The sequence below is a fragment of the Poecilia formosa genome, unplaced genomic scaffold (genome assembly GCF_000485575.1).
Source record: "Poecilia formosa unplaced genomic scaffold, Poecilia_formosa-5.1.2 Scaffold97, whole genome shotgun sequence".
Lineage (NCBI taxonomy): Eukaryota > Metazoa > Chordata > Actinopteri > Cyprinodontiformes > Poeciliidae > Poecilia > Poecilia formosa.
In genome coordinates, this window is record NW_006800036.1 from 1284037 (window position 1) to 1296026 (window position 11990).

Consider the following 11990-nt stretch of genomic DNA (forward strand, 5'->3'; position numbering starts at 1 on the left):
TATAGATATAGATATAGATATATAGATATATAGACATATAGATGTTAAAGACAGCTTTCTGCTAAAGCAGCTAAAGACAACCGTATGTCATGGTTTGAACACACTCTCTGTAATGTTTCTGTTTATGCTCTAATGCTCTACATTCAATAAACATTTCAGTGTCTGAACGTGCTTAAATTTTTTTCTGCCCTCAACAGAAATAGAGGAATGCGTCTCCAACGAAAACAAAGCAAAAAATAAATAAAATAAAAAATTGGGGTCAAAATGCTTCAAATTTTCTGAGCACAGAACGACAAGTGAACCTCCACAACAATTTTCTTTTCACTAAATTGAGACAGACTGTTAGAGAAGCAGTGTAAAAGCTTTCTGAATTGGAGCTGACCCCATCGCAGACCGAAATAGATAGAGGAGTCACTGAATGGATGAAAAGGTTCATTTCTCCTCACACATTCCACAATGGCCTTTGAAAAGGTAGGGGGCGGTGGGGGATTGGGTGTGTACGCGCGTGTGTTGATGTATTATTGATGATGCCGCCGTGGTATTGCACGGGCCCACGCGAGCTGCACAGGCATTCGAATTGAGATTTTTTGGATTCTTTGTTGCTTTTCAATTAATTTGGTGTCCATTGTGTGTCCGCTGTATAGCCATTTTTAAAAAAAGTCAAAAATAAAACAAAACAAAAGCGAGAACTGCTTTTGGACTGTTGCATTGTGCAGTTAGTAATTTTAGTAATTACATTTTCAACTCACTTTTAAAGGTAGGCCTGAAGTGTCTTCTGAGCATCGCTGTGCTGCAGAAATTCAGCCTTTTGTTCTAAGAGAAGTTGAATGAAATTGGCAATATGAACAGAATAAAATTTGAAAATATAAATGGATGTATAAATGTGTCAGGCTAGTGTCATATACATGTCATGACAAAAATGTGAACACCCCTTTAGTTTTAGAAATGTTCATTGCAGGTCAAGTTAATCCCACAACTTTAATAGCCAAGAAAAATATTGGGATACCCAATGTCGTCTACCAGACTTTGATATCAACTTAAGGAAGGTTTGATCCACTTCTCAGCTTGTTTCACATTTTCCTCAACCACCCCCTGATCTCAGGTAGCATTCATTACAGATTCTGTGACGGTGTTCCACAACGACCAACCAAAACCCATGACACTTCCACCCACGTGTTTGGTAGCATTCCAGAAGTCCTGGTCTTTGTCTTCATTGCCCAAATTTCATTCAGCTCTTTGTATTTTTCTTACAGATCAAAGATATCCTCCCATAAAAGTTCGTAGAAGTGAAACTTGTTTATTCTCCAATTTATAATGTTCTCACTGAGTTCTCTAGACAACTGTGTAGTGATGGTAGGATACTGACTGCTCATCTCTACTCCGCAGAATCCCACTTTAAATCCTTTCGACCTGAATGAATCGGCGTCCTAACAGGCAACCGAATTTTTTACTTTTAGAATTGTAAATAATCTGAAATTGAATAAAAAAATTAAAAAAAACGGAGCACACTATTTTTATTGACATTTCTGGCAGCACACCTCTGACAATGCAGTATTACACCCTCAAACCTCTATACGTTTTTGTACAAAAGAAAGCATTTGTCAGAGTGAGTGTGTATCAAGTGCAGCCTTTGAGCACGTCGAAGAATATACTAAAAGTAACATTATCCTGCGGTGAGTCCCATCTCCGAATGCTTTCATTTCACAACTACTGCTGGAGGCCCTGAAAGCATGTTATGATCGCTTCCTCTCCACTCCGGCTCGCCCAGGGAACAATTGAGCTCCTCTTGTTATTACCCGTTACATTATTGTTATTGCATTATTGTTAACATTGTTGCTCTATGCAATGGAGTCACATGGACACACAACCACATTCCCCTGATTGAAGATGGCAAGAAACGAAGACGGACTTCTCCTGTAATGCAGCTGTAAAGTTCTTGGTGCAACAACAAATAATGTGTGTAACTACTGTCAGCAAAGGTAGTTTCAGATAGCTCCAATCCAAGGCTGTTACATTTTTTATTTTTTATTTTTTCCCCGTGCTAGTCTCACAGTGGGAAGCTTTGCTTTGTTGCATTTCTTTTTTCTTTTCTTTTTACTTTTTATTCATTCTGCCTGGTTCAAATCGCCTATTTAAATTCAAATTCTGCTCCCATGAGAGCTCAGAGTAAGATTTAAATAGAGATCTGCTCTGCAGTGTTGTCAGGGAACAACAATGACAATCTTGGTCTCAAATAAAAGCACTTTTGGTTGTCTGCGCCTGATTGCTCCGTGTTATTGCACGGCAGCTGCTGCCGGTCATTCCAAGCTCGAGAGAAGAGACAGAGAAGTAAGACCATAAAATGAACTGTTAGTCAAAGGATTTACGAAACGTCAAGTTTTTTTTTTTTTTTTTTTAAACCTTTTGGTCATTTTACACATTTATATGAAATTCTAATAAAGGTTGGAGGCACTGAAGTTGCTTCATCCATCTTGGCTGAAGTCTATTGATTCAATCAACCACCAGGGAAACTTTGGAAATGCAGTATAAAATTGATGCTTTAAAGTTCTGAACAAATATAACACATGTACAATATTGGTTGCTGCGGCTTTACTTCTCTTGGTAATTAAGTATTTTTGATAAATCATGAAGACAAGCAGTCATAAGGCTCAAATCACACGTATATTTTGAATTAATTGTGGGGTTTTTTTCTTAAGTTTTTATACGACACTATATATTTTTATTGAATTCAATCCTGATCAAACCCCCAAAAAGTCCTGTTTACTCAATATTTACTGGAGTCGCAACCTATTTCCCTAAAAAAGAAGAAAAGAAGCTACTTGAATCATGAGATGTTCTGATGTAAAAGAAAGAAAAAAAAAATTGAAACCAAAACTAAGAGCACACATTTCGCAACTAGGTCACAAAATACGCAGTGTACAGGTCCAGATCCTCAGGATCCAATACTTTTTTTTTCCTTTTTCTTTTAGGGTTCCATAGCAAAAAAAACATCTGAAATTAAAGCTTTAAAGCCCATTAATAAAATAGCTTGTGTATTCATTTGCACTGGTTTGATATATGTTGTTTCATTTGTCTGAAGTTCACTCTAACTAGCTCCTTAATCTTACATAAGAATTACCTCCTGTTTCTTCACACTTTTGCTATATATTTTGTCTACTGTGATCAGGATGCAGACTACAAATGACCAAGTCACAGAGCCCTGCTTTAAAAAATATAAAACCAAAAATAAACTTTAGTTTAAGAAAAAAAAAAGAAACGTAGAAAGCAGAAGATAATCAAACCTGTACTAACATGCCTGAGCAACAAACTGCAGAAGCAGAGATTGACCTCGGACTTCTTTATGAGCCCAATTAAACAGTCCGTTGCCATTAATGCGATCGATAAATCATCGTGTTAATATTTTAGTAGAAATTAAATCAAAGCTCCAACTATAAAACCTGCGGATGTTTTGCTGGTGCCAAGTAATGCTTTCATGGGTTGCATCGACGTGTGTTTATGCGCCGACTTGTCTTGTTCTCTCTTACTTGTTCAAAGCTCACTCTGGATGAATGTCTACAGCTGCTTGACAATATCACATTGTTTTGAGAAGAGACAGAGAGTCGAGAATCAATCAAACAATCAAATTTTATTTGTATTTATAGCACATTTCAGCAGCAAGGCATTTCAAAGTGCTTTACATAATTAAAATGCAAACAGCACGTGACATTGAATAAACAGTGAGAAACAGAAAGAGATTTTGAAAAAGATTAAAAAAAGATAAAAACATTAAAACCCGCACCCCTTTTAGGACTTCAGTTAAATGTCATTTAACTGTCGTTTAACTGGGGCTGTGACCCTCTGGGACTTTAGTCAAAAACGCCGTTTGACAAGGACTCCAACCTCTAGGTTTTTAGATGGAACGCCGTCAACTGGGACTCTAAACCAAGTAGGACTTTAGTTAAACGTCGTTTAACTGGGACGTTTTCTGGGGGGCTTTACATCATTAAAACGTAAACAGTGAGAAAGAGAAATAAAAAGAAATTAATAAATAGATAAAAACTAAAGATAAAAACATTAAAAACATCGAAGACATCAAAACCCGCACTCTAACCCTAATTTAGCCGTAAGCAACTCTAAACAGGTGGGTTTTAAGTTGAGATTTAAAGGCTCTCAGTGTTTCAGCTGTTCCAAATCTGTGGTGCATAGAAGCTGAATGCTGCTTCTCCTCGTTTGGTTCTGGTTCTGGGGATGCAGAGCAGAACCAGAAGATCTGAGGGGTCTAGACGGTTGGTACAGCAATAACAGATCTTTAATGTATTGTGGTGCTAAACCGTTCAGTGATTTATAAACTAACAACAGTATTTTAAAGCCTATTCTCTGAGCTACAGGGAGCCAGTGTAGGGACTTTAAAACTGGTGTTATGTGCTCTATCTTCCTGGTTTTAGTGAGAACGCGAGCAGCAGCGTTCTGGATAAGCTGCAGCTGTTTGATTGATTTATTAGTCAGACCTGCGAAGACGCTGCTGCAGTAATCAATGCGGCTAAAGATAAACACATGGATAAGTTTCTCTAGATCACGCTGAGACATTAGTCCTCTAATCCTGGAGATGTTCTTCAGGATTAGAGAAGGCGGAGGTATTATCAAATGAGACTCCTACAGCTCCGTAGCTCCCATTATGTCTGTCTGTGTGTGTCAGCACATCCTCACTCTTCTCTTAGAGTGAAGGACTCTTACCGAGAGAGCTCTTGGAAATCATGATAAAGGTCAGCAGATTGAATAGCTGCTTTTGTTCACCAAAAAAATTATATGAACAATTATACAACGCAAGAGGGTCACACTAAATGATATTGTCTAAAGGGGGATGATATGCCGAGGAAGGTGGGATCTTTTTATACTTTATAATAATAAACAGGATATTTTGTTCATGAAGATTTTACAAAATGTAGCTTTTTTGTCTTGATGTAGCTTTGGCTTACTCTGAACACATTTAGGGTTTTCTTTAACACGAGTCCAAAACATTTTCCAATAATACTGGATTCAGCACTTTTCCACACTCAAATGTGTTTTTGTCCTTTTAACTATTTAGAAACAATTTAATTCAAAGGCTTGTTTTTCAGAATGGGACAAATACAGTGCTGCTGTGATAAAGTTTTTTTTTTTTTTTCCCCTTTACAGATTTCTTGTTTCAGATCATGAAATATATTATAAGAGTGGATAATAATAATAACCTGAGTAAATACAAAAGCCATTTTAAATGATGGTTTCATTCATATAATAGAAAAAAATATCTAAACCAGCCTGGCCCTATGTGACAAAGTAATTGTCTCTCAACCTAATTACCTGCTTGTGTTGCCCTTGCAGGTAGAAGCTGCCATCAGTAATTGGTCTTTATCGCCACTGAGGGATTTTTGGCCCTCTCTGCATTGTGGAAATTGTTTTTAAATGCAATGCAATGGGTTTTTATCCTGCTAAATAAAATATAAAATACATTTAAAGCATGTATTTGTGAACTGAGAAATGTTTTTACTGATCCGATGTAATAATCTAATCTGAAATGTGTTTTTGTAAGGCATAAACAGGATATTCATCATAATTAACAGCAACAATAGGTGTCAGTGTACATAATGTTATTCACTTAGTGAACTGATCTGCTAAAATATAATGAATTTTTCAACAATATTTGAATGTATTGGATGAGTCTGTGTGTCTTCAGATCTATCTTCCCACTCACAAATAAACAAAATCTCAGTTTGCGTTGAGAATATGCAAAAGATTTGTTTGACAAGCTGTGCATGTCACAATACAACTGTCAACTTTAATTCATTTATCGTTTTGGCATCTTGTGTGATGAACCACCACAAATTTAGTCCATAATTTTAAAGTGTAATTAGCAGCATAGATGGTTTTGAAAATGTTCCATGTCTAGAAACTTGAAAAGTGTAACATGTCCATCAACAGGACAGCTGTGTGTGGTGCACGCCACAAATCTCTCTGTGGGAAAGATGCAACATTTTGAAAGAAGCCCAAGAAAAGTCTTCTCTGCATTTAGAAAGCAGAATCATCCAAATGTTGGTCCTTCATGTATGCCCAAAAAATTACCAGGTTACTCTTTAGGTAGACTTTCATATATGTGTAAAAAATATTTCTTAGAATTCCTGAAATTACCCTGTAAGTAGCTGTCAGAAAACTGCCTACAGTCCAAACATTTTCACTTGTCACATATATAATTATAAATGACAAGTGGTTATGTACTGACCACGCCTGCCATTCCTATGGGAAAACAACATTTTACACATTTAGAACAGATTATGTTAAAAACAAACATTTTATCAGCTCTCGGGTCTTTCTCTGTGGAGCATTTCTCCAGCTCTGTACCCTCCTGTCAGGTTCCTGATTCAAATGCTGTCCCTGACCACTAATCATAATGATAACACAACATAATGACACAAAGGTAAAACTGATTCGATCAGCATTTTTTTTTTTTTTTTTTTACTCTGGAGGCTCCAGAGGAGTAAAGGTGCTCGGAAGCTCTTCAGTAGTTCATTCTTCCTGTCTCCTTCTCCGGGCGGCGGGATCAATGCCAATCACGGAGACGGAGTCCCTTCCGCTCAGTCCCGTTGCTGCTTTCTTTCATGTCTTCTTGTCTGTCTGTGCAGACGAGTCAGATAAATGTCAAGCATTCAATAGGAGCCGGTTCTTCCTACCTGTTCGACTGAAGCGAAGTCTTTCAAAAAGACACAAAGGAAGCAGGAGACTTGGTCTTCCCGCAAGCTTGTGTTTACGCCGATATTACATTCCGCACTCCGTTGTCTTTATTATGTGCGTATCTGAATTCCGGTGTAAGTAACCAGCTTCTCATTGGTGTGCCTGAAATGTCAAAACAAGACGTGGAGAAAGCAACACAAAATGTTCAGAAATATAGACGTTTTCAAGGAAGAGGAGCTTTATTCGCTGGTCGAATCTGTTAAGTACAACGATTTTCATGCAAAAACATGAAATCATCCTGTATCTCTGAATAATCAGGCAGCTTCAAGGATGACGAAGGAAGCATTTTAAAGAAAATGATACATAAGTGAAGGATCAGAGTGTTTGGATAACTTTGGGTAATTATAAGGTACACGAAGGCCTTGTGTGTGCTGCGGATGTATTCACCCAGGTCTTTATAAAAAAACAAGGCCACATAAAACAGAACTTACATAAAGGCACACTCTACTGAAGGTTAAATGAAACTTACACACACTCTCTAGTCTGCGATTACCAACATGTGAAGGTGGGCGGCTGAGTTCCAGCCACTCAGCTCAAGGCCAAACGCGTCACTATGAGGCTGAATGCGGCCGTGCTTCAGGACTTTTATGCCCGAGACTCGTTTCATTCAAGGGAACGAATTCCATCAGGTGAAAACTTAATTAATTTTTGCGCTCAAGTATTACCTTTATTTCTGGTGAATTATCCATTCACAGTGGCATCCAGTTCCAACAGCAAAGTGTCAAGGTTTGACTTTGTTTCTTTTTTCCTTCTTAATTGGTTTTCCTGCTTGTGTTAATGGCACACTTATGTTGTTAAAGTACAACAATTTTCCACTTGCTTTCACCTGGATTTTTGTCTCCATGAAAAACCACAAAGGAAATGACGGCCAGTTTCTTCCCATAGCTGTCAAACAGAGTTGGGGAAACCTTTTTGTTTAGTAAAAAAAAAAATAAAACAAAAATCTGTTTTTGAAGCTGCGAAGGACGCAAACACCAAAAGGTTTACCGCAAGGCTCGTGGTGTGGTGGATGATTGAATTAAGAAACAAGTGGAGATCAAAGAGCGAAAGTGAGAGCAGCAGAAGATTCTAACAATCAAAATTCATGCATGAACCAAGGAAGTATGATTAGTAACATGGAAAACAGGTGAGTAAAATTAGGGGAACGCGGAACAGCTGAGGAAGAGTGAAAATCAAGACAGGAAGCACAGAGGGAGCAGAACCAAAACACAAATATTTACAAACCAAGGAGGGGAAAAAAACTGAAAGCCTGTTCATGTTTACGTGAGGCTGCAGAAAGAAAGTTCTTGCTGGCAAAGGCTTCGTACTTCACAAGGTCTTTCTTACTGCAGCAACCAACTTCATGTTTCTCAGTCGCCGCACAAGAGAAAAGGTCTGCTCAGACTGACACTAATTTTGAGAACCAATCTTGCAGAGAATGTGATGGTCTTCACGCTAAAATAAGAGTCAAGTTCAAAATACACAGAGAACAGAATATAAGAAATAATCAAGAAATGAATCAACATAAAGGAATGAATCCATTCAGCAAGCCAGACCACATTGTGATCAAAACTAAAGCACAAATGAGCACCAAGATCCACAAACATTCACCATGAAGGCAAACCATCTGAATAGACTTGTCAGACTTGGCCAAATTCTTTTAAATTCATATATTTCCTTACTCAGACATATGTAGTTTTGTTGTTGTTTTTGCTTAGTCCAAAACTTTTCAAAAGAGTTTAGGGTACAGTCATCCAAAAGCTGAATGTTGGCTTCATCCACTCTGTAGGAATTGCTAAGTATGTCCAGGTTTTGACGACTTATTTTGCTCCTCATTGTTGTTCACCCCCATGTCATCTTTATTCTGTAAGTGTGCTCTTCAAGGTGATCAGTAAACATCCAGCTAAGCATAATCTTGCACTGCTTTTGGGCCCAATACACAACAAATTGTATTATGTAGCTGTAGATTTGCTATGAGGAAGTCCTCCTCTATTCCAGCCCCTTTGTGCAGTGCAGAAGTCTGAAGAAGTGGAGGCGAGCTCCATGGAGCAACACAGAATCCATGTGCGTCAATGAAAAGGGAACAGGTGGAACAATGCAGCTGCAAGGGGGTGAAGACAAAAAATGCCCACAGGGGTGGAGAGAATGGAAATGGGTCTCAGGGGTGATCTGTAAAAGATCGCTGCAGGACTGGAGTGAAGGTTTCAGCATGGTAGGAAGATGTGCTACGGGTTAAAGGTGGCGGAAAGCAGGCAGGAAGTAGAGCGGCAGAGGTTCAGATATTCTTTGAGAATGCTCAAAGAGTTCAAAGAGGATACTAGACAGACAAGACTGAGATAGTTTGGACACGTGCAGAGGAGGGGTGATGGATATACTGACCAAATGATGCTGAAAATGAAGTTGCCAGGCAGGAAGGAAAGGAGAAGGTAGAGAAAGAGGATTGAAACAGAGGGTTGGTGTGACAGAGGAAGATGGAGGGGACTCTGGGAGAAGTTGTCTTCTACTTCTATTAAGTAGAAGACAACTTAATATATATATATATTTATATATATGTATACCCTATTTGTTCTGAACTGATTCATGTGCATCACTGACAGGTTGAAAAACAAAGAGATATCGTCATGATAATCTTTAAGGGAAAATGTACTGCTTATCTAACCTTGATCTGTGTAAATCTGTTTTCTTTTTTGGTCCAGCAGGCTGGCGCTGGGTCTGCAAAGTTACACAGTTGTTGGCACTGTTGCTTTGCAACAAGAATATCCTGGGTTCAAATCCTGACCTGGGGTCTTTCTGCATGGAGTTTACAGGATCTGCCCATGTGTGGGATTTCTCTAGGTACTCTGGCTTCCTGCCACAGTCCAATAACGTGACTGTTATGTCAATTTAAAAAAAAATAATCTCTTTGATCTTGTGCGTTTTATGCTTCTCTTTACATAAATTCTTTTTTGTTTTTAAAAGCGTATTTCCTGCTCTGTTTTTTCTCCTCTCATTTCTAGTATTTCCATTGTTACCCTCCCCGACCCATGTGCTCTGTCTTTATTTATTATCCAACTTTCTTGAGTCTGGTTGGAATACTATTAATAAATAAATAAATAAAAAAAATTAGCTAAGACTGTTTGGAGTCACATATCATCATAGACAATGAATCTAAGGACAATTAATTTATATCAAAGGGTTGTAAAGATCTTCAAAGTGAGTGCAAACTAATGCATAATCTGCATGAAGCATTCTTTTTTTCTGAGAGCTCCTTTTCTTACCCAGAGTCGTCAGATATGCAATGACCAAAACTGTGGTCAAACTGTCGTTAAATACAAAATCAGAACTTTTAAAAAGACACTCTCACGCGGACTAAGCAAGGTGAACATCTACTTTTTCCTTCCCGAGAATATTATCCCTTAAATACACAGAAGTAAAACTGCTGGGACATTTTAGTTGCACGTCATTTCACATAAGTCTTCCAGATCCCACAAACAGAAACAAACACAACGGGCTTCCTGTTAGGAAGCGACGAGGCTTGCTCAGGATTTGTCATCCTGGTAGTAAAATTCTTCTCTAAGTGCCTTAAACCACAGTGACGCTCGACTTCTTCAGACTGCACCAAGCAAAGTCAGTCATTAAAATGGGGATTGTGACTCTCTCAGCTCATGCGAAAAGTTAAAACATTCCAATAATATACTTATATATAGTGTCTAAAATCATTTTGCGTTGTAAGTATTCAATTTCCCGATTAACTACATACACTGTATGGCTTTTATTTTATGTAGTCTGTATTGTTTGAAAAACACAGAGTGCTACCAATAAAGTTTCCGACACATCTACTGACAAATACTGTGTTGACCAACCACTGGGGTTTTTAGTTTTGCTTTCATAAATAGACAAATGGTTTTATATAGGTTTAGTGGCCGACAGGTACCTTCTGTTTTGTAAAAAGTTTGAACACCTCTGAGTTATTGTGACTGGGCATCCCCCTCTAGTTTTGCACAACGTAAACACAGGCCAAGCGTGACTAATGCTGAAGTTGGAAAGCCCTCTGAAGGACAAAGCAGACTTGTGGAGGACCGCACCTATGGGGATTCTGACTGATTTCCTTCGCACTTCCAGTAATGTCAAATTAAAAAAGCAGTCTGTTTGAGATTCTGCCTTAAATGCGCCTATAGCTGTGCCTCCATTTTTATCACAGAAAAAATGGAAACTCAGCTTCTGATACTTGTTCTATTATATTATATTGTATCAGAAGCTTATCATCATCTGAGTCTTGTCAACTTGTTTATCGTTTGTTAGTATTTTGTTTTCAACTGCATCTACATCAATTAATACCAAGTACATTTTTTCTCCTTCTTAATGCTTGGAATAAGTTACAGAATTATTATTATTATTTTTTGTGGAATAGGTATTATCGACAAAATAAATGCAAGAGCCACCACTGTACCCACCCAGACCACAAGGTGGCTGCTGCAGATATTTAGACTGAATCTTTATTCTCACCCTCAAATTGCAAGCAGAAAAGAAAACAACACGTAAAATTATAGACTAAGGTTAAAAGGTTAACTTTCTAACTGGTTTCTCTCAACATGTTCAGATCAGAGCACACAAACTAACCACCGACGCTAAAATCTCACAATGACAAACGTCCACAACTGTGAAAGTCAGACGGATTTTCTTTTTGCTTCGGCGTGCAAAGGATCTCCCAGGAAGAGAGTGTCAGATTCCTGGCATCCCTGGCGTCAATAAAACATCAGGAAACCAGGTGAGGTCAGAGCTGAGGTCAGGCTGTTGACCTCAAGGTCGCAGAGCTGAATGCTTTACTGGCAGGCGCCGTGTTTGCATTGCTCCAAGTCTGAGATTGAGAGTCGCCTCCCTCGGCCAAGAACCGCACGGTCCACATGTGAATCAGCTGTTTGTGTTCGTCTGGAAGAATTTCATCTTACTCATGCAAACACTGACACGCTGCCGTGTGGAATGCCTTTTCCTGCCGTCAGGCCCGGCTCGGCGGCGGTGTCGGGTTGCGGTAGGTGTTCCCGGGGTTGCGACTCCGGCATATCTGTGTTTGTTTTAAGTCACAGCCCCTCCCTCTGAGGAGATGACAGTCCAGAACAGCCAGAGGGGGGTGAAACCTGAGATAGGCAGAGCTTAGTAGTAAACAACAACTCCTTTATGAGGCAGAGGCGGCCGCCTGCTGCATTCAAAGATCTGAGGGAGGGAGAGGGACACAAAGACCCCACCACCCACCAAAACACACACACACACACACACACACACACACACAC